The sequence below is a fragment of the Myotis daubentonii genome, chromosome 21 (genome assembly GCF_963259705.1).
Source record: "Myotis daubentonii chromosome 21, mMyoDau2.1, whole genome shotgun sequence".
Lineage (NCBI taxonomy): Eukaryota > Metazoa > Chordata > Mammalia > Chiroptera > Vespertilionidae > Myotis > Myotis daubentonii.
In genome coordinates, this window is record NC_081860.1 from 2,797,004 (window position 1) to 2,805,179 (window position 8,176).

The window sequence follows — 8,176 nt, forward strand, 5'->3', positions numbered from 1 at the left end:
TACCCGTGCACAAATGTTGTCAACCAGGCCTCTACTTTTATATATTTTAAAATGTATTTTTAGACAGAAGGGCAGAGGGAGAGAAGCATCAATCTCCTGCCTCCTGCATGCCCACTACTGCAGATCCAGGCGGGCATGTGCCCTGATCTGGAATCAAACCAATGACCTTTCAGTGAACGTGATCAAGCCCGACAGTTGTATTATTAACAGTTGTATTGCTTTCAGTACCAACAACTATAAACCTACCTTTGCACCCCTTGTATTTACCTCTTGCCCTTTCATAATCTTTCGGATTCTCCAGTCCTCCATCCAGCCATTGATTTACCCCCTCTTACAATAGATTAGTTCATATTTTTTATACTTTTATAGGCACAGTAAGGTGTATAATTTTTAACAAACACTGGCTTCCTTCTTGCTACACAGGTATTTTTAGATTCAACAGTAATGTTTATGTAAATAGTTAATTTTTTATTGCTAATAACATTGTATTCTATGGAAAACCACTTTATTCATTATCTGTCTATGGTTTCAGTTATTTCCACGTTTGGGGTTTTATAAATAAAACTGCTGGGTGCTCGCTTCGGCGGCACATATACTAAAATTGGGACGATACAGAGAAGATTAGCATGGCCCCTGCGCAAGGATGACACGCAAATTCGTGAAGCATTCCACATTAAAAAAAAAAAACTGCGGGGAATATTGCATTCAATTTTTCCTACAGGTGTATGTTTACCTATCTAACTGTTGCAGTGTCTGTGAATGTGTTACATTTTAAGATATGCAGATCTGTGATCTAAAATGGTCATTCCCTTTGCCTTCCCAGCCACCCACAGTAATGAAATGTCCAGGTTTTACATTACTCTGCCAGCACATGTGATTTTTTTTTAATAGTAGGCCAGGTAATGAGTATACTGTTAACTTGTTTTTTTGTTTTAATAACATTTCCCTAAGAATTCTTGGTGGTGAACATTTCTTCTTACATTATTTACACTGTCTTTATCTCCTTTGTTAAAATGTCTGCTCAGGATCCTTTGCCTACTTTTTCAGTTAATTTATTATTCTTACCAATAGGAGGACAGTGCAGCATCTAAGAAATGTGTTTGAGTTTCAGTCCTTCCTCATTGACTCAAGTGATTTCTTTGCCATATGGAAGCATTGGTTTTCAATTTTGGAAAGAAAGTTGTTTTTCTCAACTTTTATCCTATGGACAATTAATAGCCACTCATACCATACACTTATAAGTTTAATCTGCATTATTAATATTCTCCACCAGTGTTCTTTAAGTCTAAACATTTAATAACACATTAAGTCAGTGGTTCTCAACTTGTGGGTCGTGACCCCTTTGGCGGTCGAACGACCCTTTCACAGGGATCACCTAAGACCATCCTGCATATCGGATATTTACATTATGATTCATAACAGTAGCAACATTACAGTTATGAAGTAGCAACGAAAATAATTTTATGGTTGGGTCACAACATGAGGAACTGTATTTAAAGGGCCAGAAGGTTGAAAACCACTGCATTAAGTGAAGTCTAGGTTTGTAGTATTTCTCAGTTTCCCTGGTGTAAATACTCTCATCATCACTAGGTTCAAACTGCCAAAATGATGACATAGAATATGGACATGATAAGATATTTCAGTAGTACATTGTTATAGTTTATTTTCAGCATACTGATACAGTAGCAATGAAAATACTCAAGAAAACTTACAATAAAACAGCTGAATTATTGGGAAGTGGCAAGTGTTAAACATCTTTAAAAGTTTGATAAAAGTGTAATTGATTTAAAATATTTATTTGACCTGAATACACACACACACACACACACACACACACACACACACACACTTATATATATAATATATAATATTTTTATTGACTTCAGAGAAGAAGGGAGACATAAAACATCACTGATGAAAGAAAATCATTGATCAGCTGGCTCCTGCATGACCTACACTCTGCATCAAGCCTGCAATCCTGACCAGAATCTAACCTTGACTTCTCGGTTCATAGTTTGTACTCAACCACTTAGTAATATTGGCCGGGCTAAAACACACTTTTTAACATACACTTTTATGTTTTCATACGTGCCTGTCTCCCTGAAACGAAATCCTCCTCCCCTTTTCAGTGCTTCCTCATTGGCATATGAAATTACTGCTGCAAGGACATAATCTACCTTTGTAATAGCTTATTTCAAATATATCCATATAAAGAAAACATGATGAAACTTCATGAATTCTAGCCTTTGATCACTATCTGTCGTCATGGTGGTTGTAGTATCTATTCTCAGATACATTAGTGACTTATTTTACTTAAAACCCCTGGTAAATGGCCTGGACCATAGAGCTCAATTGATTAAAGCAACATCTCAATGACGCCAAGATTGCAGGTTCTATCCCCAATTGTCCCATGCAAGAATCAAATGATGAATATACTATCTCTCTAATCAATATATCTGTGCGTTTCTGTTTGTTTTTTACCAAATGAGTGAACACTATCACAGACCAGGGGCCCTGTGGTGAACCAGCCATAAGGGTTCTCATGAGAGCAGAGCACACAGTGAGGGAGAGAACAGGAGGGGAGGGGCCCTGCTGTCAGTGTGGAGGGTGGGGAACAGGCTGAGCTGCACAGTCACCCTCAGGTAATTATGACATCTGTGCTCCCTGAGACTAACCCCTAGGGGGCTGGGAAAAGCTCTGGGCCTGGACATGGGCCTTGTGGCCTCAGCGCCTTCCAGCCACGGGTTGAGACTGGGCTATTTTGGATTCAGGTAGTTGAGCCCAGATCCCTCCCAGGTGTTCTGGAGCAGCTCCTGATACTTGAGGCCCTCAAATCAGCTCACCTGCCTCTGAGCAGCCCACACACACCCCTGAGCCCCACAGGCATTGTTTGAATCTCTCTACTTTCGCATTTCTCAGTAATTTTCCATTTTCATTTCATTGAAAATATTTCAATGGTGAGATCATTCTGCAATACAAGCATTTACAGAAGGAGCGGCTTGGTCTCAACATGATACCACATTGGGGGGATGCATTACAGGTGGTCTCCCCCCTCCATCAGTTTGGCCTGTGCAGAACAGACATTTGCACCTGAAGTGAGGTGATGGAGCCTGGACTCTGAGGGACAATATACTGTGGGATGTGAGGTTGAGGGGGCAGAGAGGTGGGGTGTTGGGCAGGGTTGGTGATAGGATTTTCTGCAGCATATGGGGGGGTGTCCATTGTGTGTGTGTGTCCTGTGGCACTGTCTGGGTGGCCCCAATTATTTGTTTCTGTGTGTTTGTTCCCCTCAGGGTATTGCCCATGTCTACAGTGTGAATCTATGTGAACCTGGACATAAGCCCAGCACCTGAGTGCCCTTCTGTACCTGTGTATTTCTGTGCTTGGGTTATCTGTGAGCCCCCAGGTGAGCCCCTTCTTCTCTTTCAGGCATCTGGTATCCCTCTGGAGGTCCCATCTCAGGTCTCAAGGATGGATTAAGCATAGGGTGAGTTCAGAGAATCCCAGGCTATGGGAAGGTGGGGAATTGGGGGAGACTCTGATGACAGGAGATAGTGTGGAATGGGAACATTTGTGAAGGACACTAGTCTTTGTGAAGGAGTTGGAGGATCCAGGATCCTGCGAAGGAATATGAGGATGAGTTCATGTGGGGGGAAGCTGAGGGGGAAGACTTCTGGGCTCCTACGTCCCCACTGGCAGTGAGGAAATGGGCATCCCAGGAGAGGGGTGTCCCTTGCCATGTCAAAGCTAGGCTGACAACTAATACAGGAAGCTGCCTGGGGCTCCGTGGAGCATCACTCCTGGACTTCTGAGCTCTGGTCATCTACTGGGTGTGCATGGCCCACCCGACACTGGCGCTAGGAGGGAGAATGAGGACCAGTGTGGAGAACCACCCAGCGAACCTTTAGCACAGGTTCATACACAGAACAAATGGAAAGCACAGGATCACCATTGATGTTAATGTCAGCATTTTTCATCATCATCCTCACTGGGAGCACTCACCAGGTCAATGCAAAAGATAAGGAGACTTGGAATCAGGTACTGACTGATGTTAATTGAAAAGAACAGGGATGCTGGGATGCTCACAGTCCTGTACCCTTCCCAATAAACATTCTTAATATGTGTGAATTCACCTTGACCATAGTAGGGGAATCCAGGCAGCCAGGGATTTACCCAAAGTCACACTCAGAATTGGTTTTGAGTTTGCTGCCCATGACATATTGCCAAAATCCTTTTTTGGAAGTTCACTCCTTTGAATCTTGAAAATCCATGTTGATGAGAAAGCTAACCATCATGACTGACTACCACTGTCATTTCCTACCTGTCCCCATTCTCCTTTGCCCTAACACAGCCCAAAAGAGGTTGGCACTATATGCTTAACCTTAATGAGGCCCATCAAGTATACCAGGTTCTGCTGGTGAGGTTGGCTGCAGTTCTGTTATGTACGTTGACCAGTGAAATGTGATGGGAGTGAAGCCTATCACCACTAACAGAAAACTCTGGATCCACTGAGACTGTCCACCCTCTGTGTCCAACTCTGATAATGTCAACAGGTATCTACATGGTGGCACCTCCTTTATTCTGGTCCTAGGAGAATCAGGGTGGACATGTGGTATGAACAAGAAAGATACCTTCGCCGAAACCGGTTTGGCTCAGTGGATAGAGCGTTGGCCTGCGGATTGAAAGGTCCCAGGTTCGATTCCTGTCAAGGGCATGTACCTGGGTTGCGTGCACATCCCCAGTGGGAGATGTGCAGGAGGCAGCTGTTCGATGTTTCTCTCTCATCGATGTTTCTAACTCTCTATTTCTCTCCCTTCCTCTCTGTAAAAAATCAATAAAATATATTTAAAAAAAGAAAAAAAGAAAGATACCTTCTTTAAGCAAAGCCACTAAAGATTTGGGGCTGTAACATCTAGCCAATCCTAATGGCTATGAAGCACCAACTCTACTCTCTAGGAGGCTTTGATGTTATTGTCAGCCTAACATTAGAGGCCAGACCTCTGTTATAGACACACCAGAGGCCCAGTGCATGAAATTCTTGCACGGAAGGGGGTGTTCCATCAGTCCAACCTGCACACACTCCAATCAGGACCCCTCAGGGGATGTCCAACTGCCAGACACCCCTCTTACAATCAGGGACTGCTGCCTCCTAACCACTCACCTGCCTGATTGCCCCTAACCCCTCTGCCTGCCTGCCTAATCACCCCTAACCTCTGCCTGCCTGAGTGATTGCCCCTAACCTCTCTGCCTACCTGTCTAATTGCCCCTAACTGCCCTCCCTTGCCAGCCTGATCTCTCCCCTAAATGCTCTCCCCTGCTGGTCTGATCGCCCCTAACTGCCTCTGCCTGACTGATCACCCCTAACTGCCCTCCCTTGCCAGTCTGATATCGCCCAACTGCCCTCCCCTGCAGGCCTGATCTTGCCCCTAACTGCCCTCCTCTGCTGTCCAATTTGGTTCTGATTGGTCAGTTTCTATGCCAGTTAGCATCAAAAGCTCCACCTACTAGGCAGCCATTGGTTCCTTACATTCACCCAGATTGGTCCGTTTCTGTGCCAGGCAGTGTCAAAAGCTCTGCCTCCTAGGCAGCCATTGGCTCCTTACATTCTCCCAGATTTGGTTCTGATTGGTCAGTTTCTATGCCAGTCAGCATCTCTGGGCCTATCAACAGCGCCTGATCAGAAAGGCGGGGCTGATCAGCAGCCGAGGTAAAGGACTGGAGAGAAATGGAGGCGCTGCTGTTGGCCAGGCCGGGAGAGAAAGAGGCAAATTCTGATCAATGGCTACTACAGAGGCTTTGGATCACAACTGGCCTCTCTCTCTGCAGCCCTCTCTCCGGGTCTGATCCGCAGCCCCCAAGGCAGTCAGTGCTGGTTCAGGGTGCCCACAGCGGCCCCAGTCAGTGGGGCTGACAGAGGAGGGCAGTTGGGAGCAAGATCAGGCCTGCAGGGGAGGGTAGTTGGGGCGAGATCAGACCGGCGGGGGAGGGCAGTTAGGGGTGACCCAGCACTGTCTGCCGGTCTGGTCAAGCCTTGGGTGGTGATTGGAGGTTGGGACCCTAGCTCTTTATTATATAGACTAGAGGCCCAGTACACAAAAATTTGTGCACTCAGGGAGGTCCCTCAGCCCGGCTTGTGCCCTCTTGCAGTCTGGGACCCCTCAGGGGATGTTTGACTGCTGGCTTAGGCCTGCTCCCCAGGGAATCGGGCCTAATCTGGCAGTCAGACATCCCTCTGGCAGCCCAGGAGCCCTTGGGGGATGTCCCCTTGCCAGCAGGGAGCAGGCCTAAGCTGCAGTCGGACATCCTTAGCGCTGCTGAGGAGGCAGGAGAGGATCCCGCCACCACCACTGTACTGGCAGCCGTCAGCCTGGCTTGTGGCTGAGCAGAGCTCCCCCTATGGGAGCACACTGACCACCAGAGGGCAGCTCCTGCATTGAGCATCTGCCTCCTGGTGGTCAGTGTGTGTCATAATGACCAGTCATTCCCAGTCGTTCTCCTGTTAGGGTCAATTTGCATATTACCCTTTTATTATATAGGAGTGCCTGGCCAGCCTGGGTGAGGTGCTGATGGCTGTTTGCAGGCTGGCCACAGCCCCTTCAGGGTGGGGATCCCCACTGGGGTGTCTGGCCATCCTGGGTGAAGGGCTGAGGGCCATTTACAGGCTGGCCACAGCCCCTTCAGGGTGGGGATCCCCACTGGGGTGCCTGGCCAGTCTGGGTGAGGGGCTGAGGGCCATTTTCAGGCTGGCTAAGCCCCCCAGCAGGGACCCTCACTCCCTGAGGATGTGGCCATCCTGGGTGAGGGGCTAATGGCTGTTTGCAGGCTGGCCACAACCCCCAGCCACCCAAGCTCCCAGTAGAGGCTGGCTGGAAGCAGGTATCTGGGAGTTATTTGTCTTCTATAATTGAAACTTTTTTGCCATGAGCAGAGGCCACAGACAGCTCAGGGCAGGTGGGAAGCTTGGCTTCCTCCATCGCCCAGGCAACCAAGCCTCCTGCTTGCTCCAGTTCCTGGCTGCAGGCCGCCATCTTGGTTGTGTTTATTTGCATATAGTCGCTCTGATTGGCTGGTGGGCGTGGCTTAGGGCATAGTGAAGGTACGGTCAATTAGCATCTTTTTCTTTTATTAGTGTAGATGGTTTTGCCTTCTAGTCCTGCCTTTTATTTACTCTACAATCAGGCAATCTACATTGAGTCTCTGAGCCTAGATTTCCTCTCTATGAGACAGAGATTTAAACCATCTCATGTTGACACATCACCTGGTTGTCTCCTGTACGCACCCTAACTAGTGCCTGTGAGGAACTCTGTAATGGAGGTACATATACTTGACTGGAGTCAACCTGCAACCCTTCAGTCCGAGGGCCAACACTCTATCCACTGAGCCAAACCAGGGAGGGCTAACATGTACACTTTTTAAACATGCCCTTTTGATGTTTCTATTCATGCCTGCATTCCTGAAACCAAGTTCCTCCTGCTCTCCTCAGTGCTTCTTTCTTGGCATATAAAATAACTGATGCAAGGACACATTCTACCTTTGAAATAGCTTATTTGAAATCTATCCATATGAGGAAAATACTCATGAAACCCCATGAATCCTATTGCAGCCTATCCTCATTATCTACCATGATAGTTGTTCTTGTATCTATTTATCTGTAGGTACATTAGTGGGTTACTTAACATAAAACACCCGATATGTCTGGCCGTGCCCAGATAGCCCAGTTGGTCAGAGCATCATCTCAATAACGCCAAGATTGCAGGTTCCATCTCCAGTCAGGGCCTATGCAAGAACATTTCTGACCAACCCAGGAAGGCCCAGTCTAATCCACTGTAGGAAATTACAAGAATAACAAATTAATGCGTCGCTCTCTATTTCTCTCTCTCTAAAATCAATATACATGTTTTATTCACCCAGTCAGTCCACACACATGTGAACACCAGCATAGCTCAGGGACCCCATGGTGACCTGCAGCCAGCGTCCTCATGAGGGTCAAGCATGCAAGGATCCAAAGACCAGCATGGGAGGTGCCCCTGCTGTCAGTGTGGAGGGTGGGGAATCCATACTGAGATTCACAGTCACCCACAGGGGATGATGACATCTGTGCTTCCTGAGACTAAGAGGCTGGGAGTAGATCTAGGTCTTGACATGCCCGTTGTGGTTTCTGCCCCTTCCAGCCAGG

At 47.0% G+C, this 8,176-nt stretch overlaps 1 non-coding gene across 1 annotated transcript; it reads left to right on the forward strand.

Annotated features, from left to right (window-relative positions):
- Positions 1-571: 571 nt before the first annotated feature.
- Positions 572-678, forward strand: LOC132223084 (U6 spliceosomal RNA). The gene has a single exon (XR_009450365.1). It is a non-coding gene; the product is annotated as a U6 spliceosomal RNA (small nuclear RNA).
- Positions 679-8,176: the final 7,498 nt, after the last annotated feature.